General features: G+C 40.1%; 1 protein-coding gene across 2 annotated transcripts in view; it reads left to right on the forward strand.

The window, feature by feature from the left end:
• LOC307041529 (IQ motif and SEC7 domain-containing protein 2-like) overlaps positions 1 to 23858 on the forward strand; it is a 78150-nt gene that overhangs the window by 8532 nt on the left and 45760 nt on the right. The gene's annotated exons all lie outside the window — the stretch shown is intronic.

The following is a 23858-nucleotide window of genomic DNA, read 5'->3' on the forward strand; positions in this document are numbered from 1 at the left end:
TTTAAACAGGATGGTGTTTTATCAAAACCGAATTTAACTTTATCTCCGGTAGAATTCTGATCAGGCATTAGCTCCGCCTCCTCTTCTTTTATTTTTTTCAAGCTAAGGACCCAAAATCTGCGTTTCTCTAACAGGGCTTCAAAAGAGGGGTTCTGAGCAGTATGAGGCATGGCTACGATGGGTGATCTGTTTGGTATTTTGAAAAAAAAAAACTTCTCAGACATGTTTATATAGGTATGGCCCTACAATATACTTTTCAAATATAGCATGATAGGTCCACTTTAAGTTAAATGTAAACCTAAATGATAGTTGGAACACTTTTGGCATTCACTTATTGTTCTACACACTGCAGTAATGAGTGGTTTGAATAGGTTACTGATTCCATTTTTTTATCAGGTAGCTAGTAATTGTAACAGAATACATTTCTTAAGAAGCCGTCCCAAACCTCGTGGTAGGTTCTGGAAGAGTCAGGCAACCTAAAAAGTGCTTTGTGCATACAGTGCTCCTTCTAAATATGCCACTCTCGAACAATATGGTGCAATAGTTGTCCCCTAAAATCACGCCTCAATAACGAGTGCAATGTTCACCATTGTTCTCTTCCTGTTGGCCGTGTGGAACAGAGTCGTGTGATGGCATTTCTCTGAGAGCAGATGACCACATGTGTCTCTAGGATCTCGTGTAAATGGAGGCCATCTATCATTCAGCAGCGGCGACAGCACATCTCTTTCAGACTAGCTTGACCAACACTCATCCATTAAACCATCCTGAAGCTAAAGGCTCATTGTGCAACTGCTTGAAATTGCAGAGTTTTTCCGACTCCTAGTCTTTTGATCGCGAGGTGACTGTGGGCTGAGGAACGTGTCGGCTTTACAAAAAGTTCACAGGTGTGCCAGGTGGAGTTTAATCTGCCAGCAGGGATTCACTCTGAGTCTTGTGTTCAGTCGGTAACATTAACAGCGCTGCAGGGGATATTTTGTGAAGAACGTGTTCAATCGGTAACACTAAGGCAACACATTCTTCAGTTGAGAAGGAGGATGAAGGAGGGCTCAATTATTAAAGACAGTGGTATCGATAAGCTTCAACATTATTGGCTTTGCTTAATAAGTTTACACAATTCATCTATTATGCATGTTTGCTGTCTCACGTGCTGCACAGAAAACAGAGAGATCTGCGCCTGCTATGACAGAGAGAACGAAGCGTTTAAAAAGGTTCAATGTGGACAATGCTCTTTGCCACAAGAGCAATAAGTGTTTTCGACATAAGGGCAGAAACACGAGCAATCTATTCAAACATCTAAAGATAATGAACCATATTCAGACAGATATATGTATGGTTTTTTCCAATCTCATAGCTCTGTTGTTGCTCGTCTACAAATAATGTTACCACGTCAGTTACGTTATGTATGCTGGGCTAGCTAGGCCTAAATTATACAAACATTGGGTTAACGGTTAGCGAACTAATAGTCTTATTGTATTTGAATAAAATAAAACGATGCTGGTTCTGTTCCAATTGGTTTAGTTTCTTCCCATTTCTAAATACCCCAAAAAAACATCAGGAATACTGTTAAATAATTTATAGTCATTATCGGTAAGAGTACTTGCACCATCCCTAGTTATGAATGCAAGCTTTACCACAGACACACAGTTATGCTTCCCTCCTCCTCCTCCTCCTCCTCCTCCTCCTCCTCCTCCTCCTCCTCCTCCTCCTCCTCCTATGGGAGTAATGAGCTCTTTTGGTTGCCAGTGTTTTGAACTTTGACTATGAGGAGTCAGAGCAGCTGTCAGCCTTAAACAGAAACAACTTCTCTTATGAACAAGCTGTTTTCTGATCATCGCCTGGCACATTTCTGTCCTGTTTGTTGCCTCTCAGTCTCTCAGCACCACAGGCCTCCTCTGCCTCTCTGCCAGAGGCCTGCACTGATTGTAGGGCTTCCAGATTAATCGCATTACACACACACACACTTGCATAGAAAAGAGATCTCCTGCATCGAGTTAAGCCACTCGCTTCTCACTAAAGTTGCATTGACTGTTTGTCTCACGCTCATTAGAATTTACCAGAGAGGGCAAAAGTACACCCATCCTTTACTGAAGTAGAAGTACAAATACTCGTGTTTGAAAATACTCTGGGAAAAGTAGAAGTACTGACTAAACTTTTTTACTCAAGTAAAAGTAAAGGGGCTTTGAAATGCACGTAAATAATGGGAACACTACTGTTCCCGTTAGTGTTTACTTCCTGTCTGTCTTCTTCTGCTGTTCCCTTTAGTGTTTACTTCCTGTCTGTCTTCTTCTACTGTTCCCTTTAGTGTTTACTTCCTGTCTGTCTTCTTCTGCTGTTCCCTTTAGTGTTTACTTCCTGTCTGTCTTCTTCTGCTGTTCCCTTTAGTGTTTACTTCCTGTCTGTCTTCTTCTACTGTTCCCTTTAGTGTTTACTTCCTGTCTGTCTTCTTCTGCTGTTCCCGTTAGTGTTTACTTCCTGTCTGTCTTCTTCTGATGTTCCCTTTAGTGTTTACTTCCTGTCTGTCTTCTTCTGCTGTTCCCGTTAGTGTTTACTTCCTGTCTGTCTTCTTCTGCTGTTCCCTTTAGTGTTTACTTCCTGTCTGTCTTCTTCTGCTGTTCCCGTTAGTGTTTACTTCCTGTCTGTCTTCTTCTGCTGTTCCCGTTAGTGTTTACTTCCTGTCTGTCTTCTTCTGCTGTTCCCTTTAGTGTTTACTTCCTGTCTGTCTTCTTCTGCTGTTCCCTTTAGTGTTTACTTCCTGTCAGTCTTCTTCTACTGTTCCCGTTAGTGTTTACTTCCTGTCTGTCTTCTTCTGATGTTCCCGTTAGTGTTTACTTCCTGTCTGTCTTCTTCTGCTGTTCCTGTTAGTGTTTACTTCCTGTCTGTCTTCTTCTGCTGTTCCCGTTAGTGTTTACTTGCTGTCTGTCTTATTCTGCTGTTCCCTTTAGTGTTTACTTCCTGTCTGTCTTCTTCTGCTGTTGATTTATCTGACGTCCAGTCTCTTTCAAGAAGTATTCCATGGTGTTTTTCTGATGGATGAAAACAAATGTTTGTTAGCTGACGTTAAATTGATCGGACTTCTTTCTGCAGATTGACATGACTACACATACCCTGATCCTCCTTAGCAACAGTCTTTAGCATTGGTCTGTTCTCCTTAGCAACAGTCTGTTAGCAAATATTAACAACTTCTGAAATCGCCAAATGGGACAATCAGAATAGAGTATTCACCTAAGCCGTGTAATAAATAATAATAACCATCAATCACTCATCCAGTCTATGTATGGGAAGCTGTCCTTTACTGACATTTCAAATGTTTTTTTTTATTGTGTTCTTTCCACTTCAGTTTTACTGACTGAGAGATTAGACATTTTTTTTAAAAGTTTGTTCGTTTACTGTAGTGATGAAGCAAAACGTCAGCAATCGATGTGAAACCCAGCTACCCAGGAAGGCTGTTATCTTGTGAAACCACATGGCTGAATTGGAGAGGGGAATAACAGAAATCCACAAACCTCCTCGTGGCTTTGTAACACCTCTGAGCCAGCAGCAGTGATGGCCGGAGGCTTTCGGTTCTGGATTTTCTTTCTGCACAATCTGTCTGTCCCATTCTCGTTAGATATCTCGACATCTCTGGAGAGCCTTTAAGGAATTCCTTCAAATTTGGCACAGATGCCCAGTTGGACTCGAGAACTACCTGACTTATATTTTGTAGGTCAATGGGCACAGGCCACCTTTGTCATGTTCTTGTAAATGTGCTAAACTCAGGAACATGTTGTGTGAAATCACTTCCAATGTATACAAATAAACATATCATATCATACGATAGAGAAATCAGTCAATTTGCTTAGTTTGCCTTTTACTACTTTAATTCTATTTAGATGCCACTACTGTTGTACTTTTACTTGAGTAACATTTTGAATGCAGGACTTTTAATTGTAACAGAGTATTCCTACACTCTGGTACTTCTACTTTTACTCAAGTACAAGATCAGAGTCCCATTCTCGTTATATATATCAACATCACTGAAGCGCCTTTAAGGAATCCCTTCAAATTTGGTACGGAGGCCTTCTTGGACTTCAGGATTAACTGACTTAAATAGTTTAGGTCAATGGGCAAAGGTCACATTTGTCATGTTCTTGTAAATGTGCTAAATTGAATTACTTCCAATCTATACAAACGTCCACTCTAACTGTAAATGTAATATCTTATTGAGCTATTGCACGTTTTTCTTTCCCCATTGACTGTGGGGTTTGGAGAGCTGTTCAGGGATGGAGTCATAATATGAATGAAAAGAAAACATCACTCTCTAAAATATTGAGAACAAGGCTCTTTAGCTTTCATAGCGGAGATGCCTGACTGTCAGTGAAGCTGTAGGTGTTGGTGGGTTGTTGGGAGTTGGGGTTAATTGTTGAGTCAGGGTTATTGATCAGAAACACTATCACCTGCCCACAGATGTTTCATGAGCCTGTGAGGTGGATACTGCACGAATTGAGCTTCTTGTTACAGTAAACCAATGAAATGTTGATGAATGGATGTAGGCTGTATGTATTGGAGTCTTCCAGGCCTTTTTTTCTGGACAATTACTGCTGTAAATATCATATATTTTTGACTTATTGCACGTCTTTCCGTCCTGAGAGGGATCCGTCTCTGTTGCTGTCACCATTTTTTGCCCATCAACTGTTGGGTTCCTTAGGAGTTTTTTCTTGTCAGATTTTAGGGTCTAATGACAGGGCGTGTCATATGCTGTACACACTGTAAACCCCCTGAGACATTGGGCTATATAAATACAATTTGATTGGACCTTCTTGTACCTAACTGTATTTTGAAAGGTTGTTGGAGGCGTAAAACCACAAGGGTGTTAATTCTAATAACATTACAAATAGCTTAGGTAACCTTTTCCCAACATATGAACAGTTAATGCTTTGCAAATGTTGTTTAGAGCTACATTTGTTCAAATAAGTGATATCTGAAGTTGTGCTTACGTCCAAAACATCTTTCAGGCCATGGAGCAAATGCAACATCATCCAGCAGACAGAAATATTTTCCTTTAGGGTTAACAGACTGTACTAGAGGTTCAGTATTTGGTCAACAGTAGCTCAAATATAGTTCTGGGCATCAAACCCCGTTTTTCCTTCTGTGCTGCACAAGTCTATGAACCACTAATAAATATTCCTTAATGCCTTGTTGTGCTACAGGAAGTAGTTATTTCATGCTTAAAATCAAACACTAACAAGCTTGTCAAAACACTGTATTCTGGCCTGACAGTTTAATCTGCTCACTGAGATGTGACAGGAAAGGGAACACTAAACTCTTAACGCGTCATATTTTGAATAAGTGAATGATTTACTTAGCTCATTATTGAAATAACAGACAAGTATACTCACTCACTTACACAAGATATACAATGTAGAAATGGATAGCTTACATTGGCTCAATGTCTGTATCTTTGGCAGAGGTGTTAAATTACATTTAATCAAGTACTGTACTCACAGTACAATTTCAAGGTTCTTGTACTTAACTTGAGTATTTCCATTTAATGTTACTTTGTACTTCTACTCCACTAGAATTCAAAGGTAAATATTGTACTTTTACTCCACTACATTTATGTAGTTCCTATAATTACATTATAGTAACACTGCAGATTTGGATTAATGTTAAACAATTTAATCAACACTTAAATCAGACTTTAGTTACACCTGGATTAAATTCAGTAAACTAGTAAGTTTACTGCTGCTCCACCTTTACCAGGTTGATATCATTATAATCAAAACATATGATTGTGAAATCAGCCAATATGCATAATGGGTACTTTTACTTTTGGTACCTTAAGTATATTTAAATGCCACTACTTTTGTACTTTAACTTGAGTAAGATTTTGAACACTCTGGTACTTCTACTTTTCACAAGTACAAGATCTGAGTACTTCTACTTTTACTCAAGAACAAGATCTGAGTACTTCTACTTTTCTCAAGTACAAGATCTGAGTACTTCTACTTTTACTCAAGTACAATATCTGAGTACTTTTACTCAAGTACAAGACCTGAGTACTTCTACTTTTACTCAAGTACAAAATCTGAGTACTTCTACTTTTACTCAAGTTCAAGATCTGAGTACTTCTACTTTTACTCAAGTACAAGATCTGAGTACTTCTACTTTGACTCAAGTACAAGACCTGAGTACTTCTACTTTGACTCAAGTCAAGATCTGAGTACTTCTACTTTGACTCAAGTACATGATCTGAGTACTTCTACTTTGACTCAAGTTCAAGATCTGAGTACTTCTACTTTTACTCAAGTACAAGATCGGAGTACTTCTACTTTTACTCAAGTAGAAGATCGGAGTACTTCTACTTTTACTCAAGTACAAGATCTGAGTACTTCTACTTTGACTCAAGTACAAGACCTGAGTACTTCTACTTTGACTCAAGTCAAGATCTGAGTACTTCTACTTTGACTCAAGTACATGATCTGAGTACTTCTACTTTGACTCAAGTTCAAGATCTGAGTACTTCTACTTTTACTCAAGTACAAGATCGGAGTACTTCTACTTTTACTCAAGTAGAAGATCGGAGTACTTCTACTTTTACTCAAGTACAAGATCGGAGTACTTTTCCACCTCTGGTCCTTGGCAGAAGACAGATTTGATTTGTTGCATATGTGTTTGGGTGGGATATCCTCAGGGACGTTTTTCAGGTCTCTGTGAGGCTGCAGAATGTCTCTGAAAGTATCCGATCCATCCTCATCCAGTCTGCAGAGGATTAGCAAACAGAAGAAGCCCTCTGGGTCTCTGAGACTCAGACTCCGGATGTCTGCAGGCTGAGGAGACTGAGCTCCACTGAGGGATGTTTTCATGACCTTCCTCACCGCCAGCATGTTCAATTTTCTACTACAAAGACAAGGTTGGATGAGGCTGAGATGGTTTGGCATATAAACTGAGGATAAAACGTGCAAAGAATTTCACGCTGTTTCCCATGGTGCAAAAACTTGAAATCTTGCCAACTATATTTGTCTAATATCTAGTCAGAATATGTCCTGATATAACAGATAACTTCAGAAGTAACACTGCAGTGAGACATCGGGTCTTGTTTTTAGACAATGCATCATCTTGTTAAGTCAAACAATCTTATTTTGAGTTGTATCTCAGATGAAACACATATTTATTTACATATTTATTTTGAAAATCACGAACTAACATCAGAAAACAGAAAACTTTTGAGCATTTGCGGCTGATTCTGGTAAAATATAGTTCAAAATGAGTTCTCCCAGCTAATTATAAGATCTGATTTATCCAGATATCCCTTCTTATTTCAAGAAATCTTACCAAGGAAAATTTCACCTTTTTCTATTGGCAGATTGTTGTACTTATTTCAAGTGAAAACGGCTTGTTTTCATTATTGTTTAATTTGTTTTTGGAGCAGTGCATGGTGCAAAAACAATGGATATTGAGCAATCAATCTTGACGACATTCATTTGACTGTAATTTGAGTTTTTAGTTGAAATGCAATATTACATTTGTACTGTAATGTTTTTCATGGACCTGAACTTTGATCTGTTTGTGCGATAGAGAATATTTTAAGTGTTTGTTGATTGAGTGTACCTGCCTAAGGACTGCAGATGGAAATAGATATTAGCTCTTTTCAAGATTAATGTATTTGTATCCATGGTTTTTGTTAGAAAAAAGTCATGCAAAAATAATAATAGTAAGAATTGAAGCTGCAGGAAACGATGAACGGGTCTTCGACAATCCACGCATGTTATTTGCATATTGGTGTTGTGAGGCATTTGAGACTTTTGTGAAAACGGGGCCAATTGGACGAGGAATAATTTACCATAAGTCATATGATGAAACCTCACAATTGGCTTTGATGTGTTGAGGGCTGCAACGTGAAAAAAACACTTAGAGTTTTAGGCTGATATGACCATGTCCATTGGAGTTACATCAGCGTTGATTTAAATGTCGAGGTTCAATCTCCATGGCAACGTCATATGATGAAACCTCACAATCTAAATGTCTTCAGGGCTGGCAGTTGAGAAACATATGAAGTTTGGGGGAGAGTGGATCATGAACCGTGGAATAAAAACAATATCTTGTTTCATGACGAGCAATATTTCGCCATTGCAACAGCATATGATGAAACCTCAGATTTGGTTCAGGGCTGGAGCAATAATAACATTAATAAGGATGAATATTGAGAACAAGGCTCTGTAACTTTCGTAGCGGAGATGCCTGACTGTCAGTGAAGCGCTGAAGGTGTTGGTGGGTTGTTTGGAGTTGGGGTTAATTGTTGAGTCAGTGTTATTGATCAGAAACACTATCACCTGCCCACAGATGTTTCACGAGTCAGTGAGGTGGGTGCTGCAGGAATTGAGCTTCCTGTTACAGTAAACCAATGAAATGTTGATGTGTGGATGTAGGCTGAATGTATTGGAGTCTTCTAGGCCTTTTCACTGGCTAATTAACGCATGCATGGTGGATTTAAGATGCATGGGGTTCATTTGTGTGTAAACGTGGCTCGGATGCTAGCCAGTGCATCCCCATCCATTGCCCTCACTTAGTTGTGTCTGTTTACGGTGATGGGTTGCTGAATGTGATGAGTGATGAATCTACAGTAATGATGGATTAAAAAGCGACGGACCCAAGAGTTTGATAGGAAAACAATTAATATATTCAACACCATCATTGAGTTTGCTTATTGCTATGTGAAGTGGGCACTGTTTAGCAAAAGGTACACTGTCTCATTTTGAATTCAACACTTACACTTCAACACTAAATTATTCTTCTTAGCTGTGATTATAGCTGTTACTTTGAACCTGCTTTTGGGAAATGTGATCATTAGCACTACTCTAGCATTGATTTCTAAGCAATACATTAGATAGAAGAGTCTGAAGATGTTTGGTAGAGATTGTTGTTAATCTCTCTGCAGGTGCTTAATCAAATGAGAGCGAACCTCAAACCCACACAGATGGGTAACCAAAGCATTTCCCTGTTCCATTGATATTTTCTTTCCTTGTCCTTGTATGGTCACTTGCTCCAAATGTGTGAGTGTGTCATTCAGGCGTTATATTTGTCTTCCTGGATGCATGGCACCACATTCATTATGAGTAATTGCCAGGCGTCAAGATGCAGCATGTGGTTGTTAGGCTTATAGAAAAGCTTCTCCGCAAACTAATTAGTTAGAAAACTGACCTGCTGCTGCTCTGCACGGAAGATAATATCCATCCATACCGGAAACATCCAGACAGCAGGCTGAACATTTCAAAACACTCCCCCTGCAAGTCCAAGGATTCTCTTATTGATGAAATATCCCCGGGTTGTCTTCTCCTCTCTAAAGACTGTTTGATTTATCTGAAATAGATCAAGCTGTATCTATTTTTTCTTACAAAGTCGAGCCATGTGTGGAGGCATTTATAGCCCTTTACAAACATTCTTCAGTCGAGTGCTAAATAGCAACTGTCGACAAAATGCTGGGTTTCATCTAAAGAGTTATAATTGGCATCTCTTAAAGTAGTGACGGAGGTTTATTATAGCAAACATCTGCAGTTTAAATGTACCTTCAAACCTTTTTGCTCACGTCTCTGCCAGCTGCACTCTCACATTCCTGAGAGCCCCGATTTCAACTCCTTTGTGGGTGAAGAGGTCTTGAATGTGTTATCGGGATAATTAATGCCGTGTACTGGCAAAAAAGCTCCTTCTGTGACACATGAATGCCGTTGGTTTTCAGTCTGCCAGATCGCTGTGGCTCATCTCCTCTCTGCTGTACGGCCGCCTCACCCCCAATTAAATCTCAGTGATGAAAAGTCACGATGAATACCTCTAACTGTACCAAACACACTTTACCTTCCACATATCCATACTTGAAAGTGATGTTTCTGCACTTGAGAAAGATATAGGAGGGACATACTGTAGATCGGTGCAATAATTAGTCTTAAAAATTCAGAAATTCCTGTTCACTCGTCTCAAAGTCATCGGTTTTTCGAACATGTTTTGTAGCTCGGAAAAAGATCTGTTGTTAACACAAGCCTCCGAGATTTTCACGTTTTTGTTTTACGACATAAACGACGGGACAGTACAATTACAGTAAATCCCCCACTGGTGAATGTCTGAAGCTTCTATGTGTCATACAAATGGCGGTTGCTTACAAGTGTCTTAATTGAAGCTAGAAAATGTCCTCACGCCGAACATTAGCCGCCTTTAGCTTAGCGGTGGTGATGGGCAACCATAACGTGATGTAGCATTAACTCTTTCCTTCTACTGATTGCATTTATGATTCAAAAGTCACAAAGTGGTGTTAATATGCGGAGTTATTATGCTGAAAAAAACCATTCAATTATCACAAATGTGTGTTTGCCACAGAAGTTATTCTCTGCAAAATACCGAGATCACTGGAAAATCCCATTGCTTAATAATGACTTAAATTTATATAGCGCCTTTCATATACCCAAGCTCCTTGCAATTCTAACTTCCGAGTTGGCCTACAAAGAACCACATCACTAAACCACTCTTCTGTAACCCTTGTGACCTTTGACCCCCTGAGTGTCAGTAATCAGTACTGGCAGATGAGTTGGATCTGGGCATCATTAGGTCAATGTTACGTTCCCTATTGGGCTAGGGGAACCAAAGGGAAATAACACGACCAGAGTGGTATTGGTAATAATTCTAAGTGGCTTTATTACAGCAGGAGAGAACTTCAAAAGGAAGTTTATAAAAAAAAAAAACCCTCCCGTTACACGGGGTACAAAATACGAATGAGGAAAGCTGCACACACACAGCTGTAGCTGATCTACAGGTGCTAATCACCTGGGTCTAAGCTAATACGGTTTGCACAGATAACAGCTGATCAACAGGTGCTAATCACCTGGGTCTAAGCTAACAATCCTAAACAACGTTACACAATAAGAGAGGCACAACACACTACTTGCACTCAGCTCCCTCGTAATCCGTAGATACTTAGCAAACAGTATAAACACACACAGTAGAGTATCACGAGGCTAGAGGTGTCTGTCTCCCTACACAGAGCCTCCAGAATGATCTCCGTTCCCAGCCTTTGTACTCCTCCCCCGGGAGATGTGCCGGAAGGGGCGGGGATTGGATGACGTCTCCTCCAATCACCTCTTCGGATGCAGCGAGGGCGGGACGTCGGAGGAACTGCGCCGCTCATGTGTACACACACACACACACACACACACACACACACACACACACACACACACACACACACACACACACAGGATTAACAGCCTTAACAGCCCCAGGAAGGCAGCGGCTGTAACAGTCAATAAATCTCCATACAATTTCACAAATAGTCACGTATTATTTAGCCGCTGTATGCGTCACAGCAAGTGTTTTCAGGCATGTAATAAGTCCTTGCATTTTTTCTATATAACCAGGTGAGAACTTTGCCTTTTCAAATGTAAATATAATACACCACAGTAAACTAAATTATAATTTTAACAATACTGAGTCTTTAATGGTTATAATAATATATTTTTTACGTTTTCGAAATGGGCATAACCTAAGCTTAAGCGTAACCTAAGAGTAAACACTTAACTTCTGTCACAAAGACTGACTTCCTCTTTGTCTTAAACGTGTCAGGTTCTCACCTCGGCTGGTTCACTCCGACCTTTGACCCCCTGAGTGTCAGTAATCAGTACTGGCAGACACCCTGAGGCATCTGGGCATCACTAGATCAATAAATCTCCATAAAATTCCACAAATAGTCACATATTATTCAGCCGCACTCCACTATCAAGTGTTTTCACGCATATATTAAGAGCTAGCATTTGTTCTTTGAGCACAATGCCTTTCAAACTTGGCAAACCAAGCACCAACGTAAATATAACGCACCACAGGAATCTAAATGTTCTTTATAACAATACTTTTTCGATGCTTTCCAAACGGGCATATCCTAAGCATAAGCGTAACCTAAGAGTAAATACGTGTGACATGTACTGTATGCAGTAACGTGTGTTTATAACTAATGCTGTTGATGTATTGTGATTTTAAAAAGGTGTCTATTATCATCTGGCCGGGGACAACAGCTGGAAATGAGCAATGTTTGCTAAAGCTAATACCCCATTTACTGTTCTGTGTGACAGTTGATCAATGGGGACTGTCCACGACACTATAAACAAATAAACTAAACTAAAACTTAACTTCTGTTGCGAGGACTGACTTCCCTTTTGTTTTAAAAGTGTCTCACCTCTGCTAGTTCACTTCGACCTTTGACCCCTAAGTACTGGCAGATACCCTGAGTTGGATCTGGGCATCACTAGATCAATACATCTCCATAAAATTACACAAATAGTCTTGCATTATTGAGCCATACTCCACTAAATGCGTCACATCAAGTGTTTTCAGGCATGTATTAAAGGGCCCATGTCATGCTTTTCTGGTTATCACCCGTCCCCTTGTGTGTTATGAAGGTTTTTCTGCATGTAACCGGTCTGCAGAGTCATAAACCCTCAAAGTACACCCTGTACCGAGTAAAACTCTAACACAGAGAAGACCTGTCTATGCTGCTCCAGAACGCCTCGTTGGACATTTCTCTTTTTCCATTGTTTACTTCTTGGGTATAGTGACGTATTTCGGGTATAGTTACATTACGTCCGAGGAACCGTTACGTTTGGACCAATCCACAGACTTCCCCACACTGTGAGCTGGCTCACTGGTGTGGGGTCGGCGGGACAGCGAGACACCGCGGGAACTCAGCCTGGACACACACAGAAACTCCCAGCCAGGCTGCGGGTGTGTGTGTGTGTTTTGGGCTGGGTTTCGCTGTGTCTCGCTGTCTCGCAGACGGCCACTGGGCTCACATGGAGGGGGGGCAGGAGCTCCAACAAGCCGTGTAGGACAGAGAGTGAATACACATACTATACAGAGATGCTGTATGAGAAAGCAATGTGAGTTTGGAAAATTGCACAATCTAAATGTATTCTAGTAGACCTCAACAATGGAATTATGATCAGTAGAAATGGCCATGACATGGGACCTTTAAGTCTGTGCATTTGTTCTGTGATGACTGTGCCTTTTTAAACTTGGCAAACCAAGCCCCAATGTAAATATAAAACACCACAGAAATCTGAATTGTCTTTATAACAATACTTTTTTGACGTTTTCCAAATGGCCATATGTAACCGGTGTCTTTAAGCGGTATTTTAAGTTATTGAACACAGAATTATTAGATACAAAACACAGAATTTGTGTGATTATACTAAATGATTTACAAATAAACACCACTGCATATTTACAAGTGTTACACATATCCTAAGCATAAGCGTAACCTAAGAGTAATAACTTAACTTCTGTCACAAGAGGCGCGTTCACACCGGAGTACTTTTCCCGTTTAGTTCCGTTAGTCCCTGGAATTTTGCGTTCACACCAAAAAGAGAACTTAGTTCCGATAACTTTTACCCCCATTTTTAGTGCCTGCTAGAGAGGTGGGACTATCCTGGGGAGAGAAAACTACCAATTTCGATTGGCTGGGCGAATTGCAAACAACGCCCGTTAAAACTCTGAAAAGTTTTGTGAAGCCACCATTGTATTTGCTGGCATTAGCATTATTAGCATTAGCCCCGCGCACCAACAGAGAGAAAATAACTTATGGCAACACAAAAAAAAACATGGAAGCGGTGGAGATGAGGAGGTGTCGGCGTTCTGGCGATTTACTCAGAAGGCTTCAGTAGAAGCTGCTGGGAGTCCCAGCAGCTTCTACTGAAGCCAGTCCCCAACTCCGGGGACTTCCGGCCGGGGACTTCGGGTGGCAGTATACGCTGTGGAGTGGTTTGCGGCCTGCCGGTAAACCCAAAGCAGAAGAAGAAGAAGAAATGACGTTGGCGGCTTCAATTGCGTAATCTTCCCTCAGGAAACTTATTCCTGTGTGAACACAATCTGTACTTAGGGGTACTAAGTGCTGGCACTAAGTGCTGGCACTAAGTACTGGGCACTAAGTACTGGGCACTAAGTACTGGGCACTAAGTACTTGGTGTGAAAGCTGCTAATGACTGACTTCCCCTTTGTCTTAAACGTGTCAGGTTCTCACCTCTTCTGGTTCACTTTAGCTTTAAGGCATGAGCTTTACCAGTGAAAGCTTCTTCAGGTCAAAGGTCAAGCACCCATGCGAGGAAAGCTTGTCCCTGGAGGCTGTCCAGCAAAGTGTCTGAGCTCCATGGACTGCTGGAATAAATCCAAACGCCAGCTTCACAACATCCTTGACATTTCCCCCGCTGCTGTTTGTGCCATTGTGTGAAATCAGCCTTTGATTAATGAGTGTTGGTTTGCCAAGCCACGTTCAAGATTCAAGGCTCTTATTGTCAGTTGTACATAGCTACAGTAGGGTGGTCCTTCGTGAGAGGTGAATTTTTTGAATTCATTTATTTTAAGCTCCAACCACCGGAATGTGTTATACGAGTCAAGAAAACTCTCCTAGTGAATTTTATTCAAATGCCAACAACATGTACCCCTCCCTCATCGACCTGGGCTGCCACACCAGCAGCCACGGTGCTGCCACTGAGGCTACACTTCCAGGTTGATGATGGGGGGGGGGCACATGTTGTCAGATTGAGGAAAAATCTTAGTCAAGTTTTTCTTGACTAATAGAATGAATTCTGGGGGTTGCAGCTTAGACTTTCCAACTTTCAATTTTAAGGACCACCCTAAGCTACAGTGTAGATATATCAATGAAAATCTTAGGTCACAGGCTCCTCCAACAGTGCAACACAATACAACTGATAATAGTGCAAGTAAATACAATAAAAATAGAATAGAAATATTGCCATAAGAGTCTAAGTGATAAATAATTATCACACTTAAAATTACACTGTACATTTTAGATTTATATATTCAGATTAATATTTAATATTCCACCCCTCATGTACTTATGTATATAAAATAACTTGCTTTATATCTTGTTATTGTTCATTTGTAAATTCAACAATTTTCTACTTTTTTGTTTATTTCTAGTCTTTTTAGTTTTTAATGTACAATGCCATGTCTTTTTATGCTCCTGCAACACAAACATTTCCCAAATTGGGATCAATAAAGTACTTCTTATCTTATCTTATCTTATCTTAATTTCACTGTGCTATCAGATCTGACGCTGGATTACCAAACCCAAATGGTTCACTGTCTAGCTGTTGCTAAAAAATTGTTGCGTTAATTCCAGTGTCGATGAAAGGAAGACCTCTTTTAATTTGATCAATCATTTGTAGTTAAGGGTTAGGGTCAGTAAAGTCAGATTGTTGTGCTTTTTTTGCAACCTCAAGCTAGCTTTCTAGATACCGTTAAAGGCAAACAATGTGGCAAGCAGCTTAAAAGCATATTACACCATGATGGCCAAAGAACACACATCCTTTACTCGAGTAGAAGTACAGATACTCATGTTTAAAATACTCTGGTAAAAGTAGAAGTACTGACTAAACTTCTTTACTCAAGTCAAAGTAAAGAGGCTTTGAAATGTACTTCAGTAAAAAGTACCCATAACTAGCAGCTGTTTTAAAGAGTACCTGACCTGCCTTTATATTAATAGAACAATAATGTCATTGTTAGCTAATGAATGTTTCCATGCTGAACAACGGCAACATGACAACGTTTCCATTGGTCCCTCTTCTTTAGAGAAGACCAGGAAATGATGGATACACGGATCGTGTTCAAATCAATAGGCACGCAATGACTCTAAATAATAATGATCACGCCACCAAACACACATTCAGACTAAAGGAACCAGCCTGTTTGGAAAATGAGAGAAGTAGAAAGTACAGGTATTTGAGTTCAACATGTTAGAAGTAGAAAGTACAGGTATTTGTGTTCAACATGTGAGAAGTAGAAAGTACAGGTATTTGTGTTCAACATGTAAGAAGTAGAAAGTACAGGTATTTGAGTTCAACATGTAAGAAGTAGAAAGTACAGGTATTTGTGTTCAACATGTAAGAAGTAGAAAGTACAGGTATTTGAGTTCAACATGTAAGAAGTAGAAAGTACAGGTATTTGTGTTCAACATGTAAGAAGTAGAAAGTACAGGTATTTGGGTTCAACATGTAAGAAGTAGAAAGTACAGGTATTTGAGTTCAACATGTAAGAAGTAGAAAGTACAGGTATTTGAGTTCAACATGTAAGAAGTAGAAAGTACAGGTATTTGAGTTCAACATGTAAGAAGTAGAAAGTACAGGTATTTGTGTTCAACATGTAAGAAGTAGAAAGTACAGGTATTTGAGTTCAACATGTAAGAAGTAGAAAGTACAGGTATTTGTGTTCAACATGTAAGAAGTAGAAAGTACAGGTATTAGTGTTCAACATGTAAGAAGTAGAAAGTACAGGTATTTGTGTTCAACATGTAAGAAGTAGAAAGTACAGGTATTTGAGTTCAACATGTAAGAAGTAGAAAGTACAGGTATTTGAGTTCAACATGTAAGAAGTAGAAAGTACAGGTATTTGTATTCAAAATGTAAGAAGTAGAAAGTTCAGGTATCTGTATTCAAAATGTAAGAAGTCAAAGTAAAAAGTCGTCAGAAAAATAAGTAGTGGAGTAAAGTACTGATACCAGAAACATGAACTTAAGTACAGTAACGACGTATTTGTACTCAACTACTCCACCCCTCTGTATTACACCCCTCATAATTACCATTATGTTTTATAAAATGAAATGTTCTATTTGAAAGGAGAGTAGCTGATTTCTCTTATCGTAAGTTGCACACATTTGGACCCCAGATCTGTCGGTGTTTCCTGCTGATTTTAAATGATGTTCACCCCCTGTCTGTTTTTACTTCCTGTTTCCCGCCTGTTTTATTGTCTGTTTCTCTTCACCTGCTGCCCTTGTGTTTGTGTCTGCCTCCTCCAGCTGTGTGTTGTCTTGTTAATTAGTTCTGCTTGCGTTTATGGCCTTTGCGTTCTTTTTTGGGTATTCATCAAGTCCTTGTTTGTCGCTCTGTTGCGTTTTACCCTGTCCTGGATGTAAACCTTCATAAAGGTATTTTTCAGTTGAACCCTATTCTGTCCTACGTGTATCTCCACTCTGCTCTGCTTATTGATAACAGAGTGCATTGACCAGGAAAGAAACCTGGGAATTGTTGGATCTAAAGAACTCTTAGTTGATTTTATTGGCACTTGGTTGCCTATAACTGATCATTCTGTCCCCCAGCGACGTTGAGGAAGCACGAGCCTCCAGTTCTCCATCAGGTTATTATCAGCTCTGTCAGCAGTGCTGTTAGTGTTCGTGCTGCTGGCTGCTGGCTGGCTGCTGGCTGGCTGCTGGCTGGCTGCTGGCTGGCTGCTGGCTGGCTGCTGGCTGGCTGCTGGCTGGCTGGCTGGCTGCTGGCTGCTGGTTGCTGGCTGGCTGGCTGGCTGCTGGCTGGCTGCTGGCTGGCTGCTGACCACCATCTCAGCCCACCACCATGTGGAGGTAAGCCCACTATTTTAGAGGTGCTCTGATCTGTTTTAGATGCACTCTCTTTGTTCACTATTTACACACCTATTCCACTTCAGTCCTGGGAATCCTCCTCTGGGTTTCTTACATTTTTCCTGTGGGGTTTCTCTGGGTTTTTCCCTTTCCTTTCTTTCTTTCGACTCCACTTCGAGCGATAGAATTACTATCACACCACTTATACACAGTGGTGTAGTGGGGATTTTTTTACTGGGTGGACGGGGCGTGTACGGGAGACACTATGGACGTGCTCGTGAACTGTCAAGGGGGGGGGGGGGGTACACTGTGTGTGGACCTCTGTGGGGGGCAAATGCGGGACATAGTCTCAATTTGTGGGACACGGGACAAATAATAAAACACACACACACAGTGCTGCCCCTCACACACACACAACCACACGCTTCAAATCAAGTTGCATAAATGCTTGAGCTACGTTTTTATTATAATTAGCTGTGAAATCTGCCTATTATGTTTTCGTCATTATTACAACAAACACACACTTGCAACTGATAACACTGGCAATGATTTTATATTTATTAGACTATTAAAAAAAAAAAAATCATGCTTCAAATAAGTGGGGGTACGGCTTACCCCCGCGTCCAACGCCCATTACACCACTGCTAACAAAGGACTGGCTTATCCAAAGCCAGTTGAGTAGCACTTGAAATGTTTGGCTCTATGAAACCTGATGTACTTATATGATTCTGTTTTCTTCAAGTTTATATCTTGTTGGTCGAACGCACTCGCTTTGGATAAAAGCGTCAGCTAAATGTAATGTGATGTGAAGGCAGCAGGTGTTGTATGGTGTAAAGCATCCTGAAAATACTGTGTTATGTCTCTAATTTTTGTAGAAAGATTGTTGAAAATTCATCTCCCAAACAAATACGACCCTCAGATTTACAATCCAAAAACACTGCATTTGGGGAAATCTAAGGTTGTTCTCTTTTTTAGGCAGTTTTGGCGATTTTAAATCATCTAATGAAATTGTGGCTGGGAGGTTTTTGTTACAAAGAGTACAAAGTACAAACTCCTCTAAACCACTTCTTATGTCACTGTGCAGAGCCCTGCATATCTTTCATATTACAGCCACATTCTGACGGAGGAACATCCTTGTGTTTGACGCTGTAGAGGACATGAAAACACACCGAGGCATTTCCTCTGATCTTCTGTCATGACCTCTCCGTACGTCAGGAAGAAGAAGAGTTGTACTATTCAATCCCCAGAGTTTCTGTTGACCTTCAGTCCCAGATGTGCAGTCCGGCTGTATCTGCTTTGATCTCTGAGGCTTTAATCCCTCAGGTTCCCATGCCACACACAGACGGGTAGCTTTGGCCGGTCTGAACCTCTCTGACCTCTTAAATCCCGCTCTGGATTTAGGCACTGGCCGTCAGAGAACGGGATTATGGCAGCAACTACGGCTAGAGTTACATAATACTGTATCGTGGTGGATGTTGTAACGCCAAGACCAGCTCAGAAATGACCATTACTCTGTATTCCAGTAGATATACGGTATACCACTCCGCTTTATTGTTGTTGGGAAAATACTGAATGTCCTCTTCCAATATCAGAGTCCACATGATAACAAAGGTATCCCAACTGTAGCTGTGAACCTGACAGGATGTGTGATTACCTAGAAGAGCATCAGGACTGTTTGAGGCATATGATAGCTATGTGATTAACATGATGATTCAGCCTCTATGGAGAGAGACATATGACAAGCATGCTCATTTCTGACGTGGAGCTAATCTGAAGTAAACATTGAATACTGCTTTCTATTCCTCCATCTTGTGACTGGGTAACTCCCTCTCTTGGATATCAGCATGTGAAGGACACTGTTCAGGAACTAGTTGATGCTCTGTATGTGATGACTCCTTCCATTCTGGAGAGGATCACAGATACATGGATCCTGAGATTGAAGCTTAAGCCGGTGACGAAGGATTATTAAAAAATTAAAGTATTCAGAAAGAGTACGAATTTTGAGATTTTGAGAAAAAGTCAGAATTTTTTGTTTTTAAGGAAAAAGTCAGAATTTTGAGAAAAAAGTCAGAATTTTGAGAAAAAAGTAAGAATTTTGAGAAAAAGTTACAATTTTGAGCAAAAGTCAGAATTTTGAGTTTTTAAGGAAAAAGTCAGAATTTCTTGGAAAAAGTCAGAATTTCTTGGAAAAAGTCAGAATTTTAAGAAAAAATCATAATTCCTCCATCTTGTGACTGTGTAACTCCCTCTCTTGGATATCAGCATGTGAAGGACACTGTTCAGGAACTAGTTGATGCTCTGTATGTGATGACTACTTCCATTCTGGAGAGGATCACAGATACATGGATCCTGAGATTCAAGCTCAAGCCGGGGACCAGTGATATTTTTCTAACAATTGTCATGTGTACTTTAGCTACAGTGTTGATATGGCAATGGAAAACTGAAGTCTCCTCCAACAGAGCAACATTAATATATATAGGACATAAAACAAATAAAACCAATGAAATAGTGCAAGAGAATGTTTTGAGATGTGGAAGTAAATACAAATAGAATAGAAATAGTGCAAGAAGAGTCACAAGTAAATGGAGTATGATATATTAGATAAATAATTTGCAATGTATTCTCTTTGTATTAGACTTTTATTAACGTGAGGCTATACACAAACTACATCCTGGTCAATTGGCATCACCGTTAACCCAAAGGTGGAATTATATTGGCGTGATTATGTGTGTTACCGGTTGTTAGCAACACTTGTTAGCGACCAGCGTATTTGAGACACGTTTGAAGCATCGGACATCCAAAAGTGGGGAATCTACTGACATGTGTTATGTCAAAGAACAAAGCGTGAAGATCTCTGTTAACCACAGGCTTATAACTACACGCGTGTTGACCTCATGAATAGGGAACCAGAGATAACATTATATGTCATTTCCTGGGTTTAAGGGCTGATTTCTGCAGCTCTCTTCATGACAGTTCATTTTGATTGACATGTGAGTTGGGAAGATTTTAAACAGCTCTGTCAGAGGGAGATCTCCAGCCATCTGTTCACATATTGGAACAATGCGGACAGTCTGTCTTTTGTAGACCCAGAGATGAAAACAACAGACTGATGCGTTCTGGAAGCTCCTGACTGTAGAAAGACAGATCAAATATTTAAGAAGATCAACATTCCTCATTCAGGTGCCCGGGCAGCCTTGAGCTGAATGTAAGTGCTGCCTTAAAAATGATCCCTGGGCTCTGCTTCGAGGTGTGTGTGTGTGTGTGTGTGTGTGTGTGTGTGTGTGTGTGTGTGTGTGTGTGTGTGTGTGTGTGTGTGTGTGTGTGTGTGTGTGTGTGTGTGTGTGTGTGTGTGTGTGTGTGTGTGTGTGTGTGTGTGTGTGTGTGTGTGTGTGTGTGTGTGTGTGTGTGTGTGTGTGTGTGTGTGTGTGTGTGTGTGTGTGTGTGTGTGTGTGTGTGTGTGTGTGTGTGAACCAGCTGCCCCCTGCCTGTGATTGATAATGTTTCTCATTATTTTTCACCTGAAGCTTCCCGGGAAATCTTCACGTTGGAACTCTCTGCTGGAATAGCTGCTACTTCTCTGGAGTCCATCTGCTCTGATTTATTCCAATCAGAGAAGTGTTAGCGGTAATATTTCCATCATTCATAACGCAGCGATCCAATGGGACTTAAAGCTCTGAGTCCATATGATTTATATTAACCAGAAGGGTTGGGAGAGTTACTTTTAATGAAATCAGGAACCTAATCTTTAAGTGTCAACGTAACGCAACCTGATTATATTCAGTTAGTTTTGGATTACCTCAATATCAGATGCAATGCAAATAAATACAACAGAAATTAAATATTAATGAGATAATTTGTATATAATGGAATATAATTCAGTAAGGATCTGAGGCATTCTGATTTTACAATACCTTGCGCTATTCTATCAAACAAAGGCACATCTAAATATATATTTAGACTACTACAGAATACCTATTCTCTGTAATGCTATCCCTGCTGAGTCGGCACACACGTAATTCTTTATTATCTTCTCTTTCTGCGATGTTTGTTGTTTGTTTGGGGAAGTCATCTCTTTATTTCCATGTTTGTGACGGAGCATAGATTTGAAATTTTTCACCCTGACTTCCTCCCTCGGGTTTTTTAACGTTACGTGACTTCCTCCTTTACTTCTGTTATAAAAACAATGGCTTTGTCACTTTTTAATTTGAGCCAATGTTGTATGTGAAACTGAGTTCTGTCGTGGGTCTCTTTAAGCTCCTGTTGTTTAAAGCTCAAGTGTCACTTTTGTTATAACTGCAACCTTTTGTTTACTGTTGTTAAAGCAGAACTGAAATACCTGATGCTGTGCTAACCAAGATAAATGAGAAGATTACAATATGTCAGGCGTGTTTTTGAGCTACTCAGTTTTAAATACCAATTTGCCCAAAAAGTTGAGTCCAGATAATTTTAAAGAGGCCCTTTTATGCCTTTTCGGGGTTTTCCCCTCTCCTGTAGTTTGGTTTTAGTGCATGTAAATGGTCTGCAAAGGCTAAAATCCCTGTGTTCCCTGCTTGTTCACTTCATAGTGACATCAATAAGTAACATTGGCACCTCTATTGGCTACTACTCCAACACATTGTACATGATTGGCTTAGGGTCGGGACATCTCTAAGCGGTTGACCAATCACAACAGAGCCGGCCAGCTAACCAATCAGAGCAGACTAGGCTCTGGTTTCAGAGAGAGGGTGAAAAGAGGTGCTGCAGCACAGACAGTATGAGAACAATAAAGAGCTTTTTGAACATTAAAGCATGGAGACATGTAGAGACACTACATACTGATATACACCTGAACATCAGCAGGAGAGGACTCTTTAAAGTAGAGACACTACATACTGATATACACCTGAACATCAGCAGGAGAGGACTCTTTAAAGTAGAGACACTACATACTGATATACACCTGAACATCAGCAGGAGAGGACTCTTTAAAGTAGAGACACTACATACTGATCTACACCTGAACATCAGCAGGAGAGGACTCTTTAAAGTAGAGACACTACATACTGATATACACCTGAACATCAGCAGGAGAGGACTCTTTAAAGTAGAGACACTACATACTGATATACACCTGAACATCAGCAGGAGAGGACTCTTTAAAGTAGAGACACTACATACTGATATACACCTGAATATCAGCAGGAGAGGACTCTTTAAAGTAGAGACACTACATACTGATATACACCTGAACATCAGCAGGAGAGGACTCTTTAAAGTAGAGACACTACATACTGATATACACCTGAACATCAGCAGGAGAGGACTCTTTAAAGTAGAGACACTACATACTGATATACACCTGAATATCAGCAGGAGAGGACTCTTTAAAGTAGAGACACTACATACTGATATACACCTGAAGATCAGCAGGAGAGGACTCTTTAAAGGAGAGACACTACATACTGATATACACCTAAACATCAGCAGGAGAGGACTCTTTAAAGTAGAGACACTACATACTGATATACACCTGAACATCAGCAGGAGAGGACTCTTTAAAGTAGAGACACTACATACTGATATACACCTGAACATCAGCAGAAAATCTCCTCTGTCGATTGAAGCTATGTTGATAGAGGTTTGTTGAGTTCAGAAGCTTTTAGCCGCACTAAACAAGCAGACAATGAATGTGTTGGTGTTTATATTCACACAGACTCAGTGTGGGTGTAGTCGGTCATTAACATCTATTCAGCATCGCCATATTTGCTGTTTACTCCCACATGATATGTAAAGTAATAGCTCTCAGTTGTAATTCAGCAACAGAAGCGACCCACACAGTGTTGACTGAGACAAAATCCTGTTAACTGGAGGTGTCTGACCCTTTGTTGTGAATAAAAAACATTTGAGAGCCTGAAAATGGCTCTCAAATGGCTCTCTGCAGATATTACACATTTGGACATAGACAGGAAGCTTCTTTGTCTGTGGTTTAAAGAAAGGCAGGACTATTTGACATTGAAACTCAGCTACTGTACACATAGACAACATGTAAAAATAGCCAGTCAAGTTTTTGCACAATAATGTAGTTCATCAGCTGTGGCAGAGGTGGGAAGTAATGGAGTACAAATACTTTGTTACTGTACTCAAGTCCTTTTTTCTGTTATCAGTACTTTACTCCATATTTCTTTTTCAACGACTTTTTACTTTGACTACTTACATTTTGAACACAAATACCTGTACTTTCTACTTCTTACATGTTGAACTCAAATACCTGTACTTTCTACTTCTTACATGTTGAACACAAATACCTGTACTTTCTACTTCTTACATGTTGAACTCAAATACCTGTACTTTCTACTTCTTACATGTTGAACTCAAATACCTGTACTTTCTACTTCTTACATGTTGAACACAAATACCTGTACTTTCTACTTCTTACATGTTGAACACAAATACCTGTACTTTCTACTTCTCACATTTTCCAAACAGGCTGGTTCCTTTA

The sequence above is a fragment of the Notothenia rossii genome, assembly GCF_949606895.1.
Source record: "Notothenia rossii genome assembly, chromosome: 5".
Taxonomy (NCBI): Eukaryota; Metazoa; Chordata; class Actinopteri; order Perciformes; family Nototheniidae; genus Notothenia; species Notothenia rossii.